Here is a 1,594-nt window from a genome sequence, read left to right on the forward strand (position 1 = left end):
CTGGCTAGTTTTTTGTATTTTTTAGTAGAGACGGGGTTTCACCGTGTTAGCCAGGATGGTGTCGATCTCCTGACCTCGTGATCCACCCGACTCGGCCTCCCAAAGTGCTGGGATTACAGGCTTGAGCCACCGCGCCCGGCCGGTGGTTACATTCTTATGAGGTTTTAATTAGTGCCCAGTATATCTACGCTATATAGAATAAACATTCAAAAGAGGGAGTAAAGGAAAAATTAATTAGGCAGACGTCTCAGGGTAGGAGAGGAAGGACTGATCTCATCCTGTCTTTGTTCGGCTTGTGGGAAGATAAGCTTGTAATGGACATTGTCAGTGTGACATTTAACAGACATCAGTAACAGGGAAGGAGTTAGACTAAGGTTACAGCCCTAAAGTTACAGTTGACATGTCCTTGTTTATGGGAGGATATTCATCTTCAAAGGTTTAGGGGCCAGCAAAGAAGTTCCTTAGAAGCAACTTGTGAGGGCAGTCATCCCACGATGGAGATTCATGGGGCCTTTGGCCTTTTGCGGGGGTCTGGTTAACGTAGAATGCTTCAACACGAGGTTGGGAAGTAACAGCTGTCTGTGGATGGGCAGGAGGACAGCAGTGTTGGGAGGTTTTCAGGCTTAACTTTCACTTGAGTTTGGCCAGTCATGAGACTTTTTATTTTCCTTTATACCTCATGTGTTATTTTAAAGATTTGAAATAAGATAATTTCATTGATAGATAATGTGCCTGCTGTGCGTCAGAGTTTCTCAACCACGGCACTGTTGACATTTGGGGCAGGTTCACTGTTTGTTGTGGGGGGCTGTCCTGTGCATTGTAGGACATTTAGCACAATCCCTGGCCCCTACCCATCAGATGCCAGCAGTACCTCTCCTGTGACAATGAAAAGTATCTCCAGGCTGGGCGCGGTGGCTCACGCCTGTAATTCCAACACTTTGGGAGGCCAAGGTGTGTGGATCACTTGAGGTCGGAAGTTCAAGACTAGCCTGGCCAACAAAGAGAAACACTGTCTTTATTAAAAATACAAAAATTAGCCGGGCATGGTGACAGGCACCTGTAATCCCAGCTACTTGGGAGGCTGAGGCAGAAGAATCACTTGAGCTCAGGAGGAGGAGGTTGCAGTGAGCTGAGATCGTGCCACTGCGCTCCAGCCTGGGTGACAGAGTGAGACCCTGTCTCAAAGAAAAAAAAAAAAAATGAAGAGAAAAGCAGGTACCTCTGTCAATCCAATGGAGAGACCACACTGAGTCTCTACCAGTGGAGGTTTATTGGGCCATAGCTTGAGGGCATGCCCTGGAAAACACAAGTCACAGAAATCTCTGTGGCCTGTGTTCCCTGGAGAGGTTCCAGGAGGCTTGTGTTTACATGTTTCATTAAAAGGGGAAAAAGCATGCAGGAAAAAGTACGGTAGGCCTTGAGGCAGGTGGTTACATTCTTTTTTTTCTTTTTTTTTTTTTTTTTTTGAGACAGAGTCTCGCTCTGTCACCCAGGCTGCACTGGAGACCTCAGTTAGTGTAACATTCCTGGCTTCTTCACTCCCTTACCACTCTGCCTCAGGAAATGAGGAGCCGATTATTTGGTTGGTACATTT

At 46.5% G+C, this 1,594-nt stretch overlaps 1 protein-coding gene across 1 annotated transcript in view; it reads left to right on the forward strand.

The window, feature by feature from the left end:
• The window catches only part of NUBP1 (nucleotide binding protein 1), a 25,961-nt gene that overhangs the window by 1,934 nt on the left and 22,433 nt on the right, over positions 1 to 1,594 (forward strand). The window lies entirely within an intron of this gene.

Source organism: Colobus angolensis, unplaced genomic scaffold (assembly GCF_000951035.1).
Source record: "Colobus angolensis palliatus isolate OR3802 unplaced genomic scaffold, Cang.pa_1.0 Scaffold55, whole genome shotgun sequence".
Taxonomy (NCBI): domain Eukaryota; kingdom Metazoa; phylum Chordata; class Mammalia; order Primates; family Cercopithecidae; genus Colobus; species Colobus angolensis.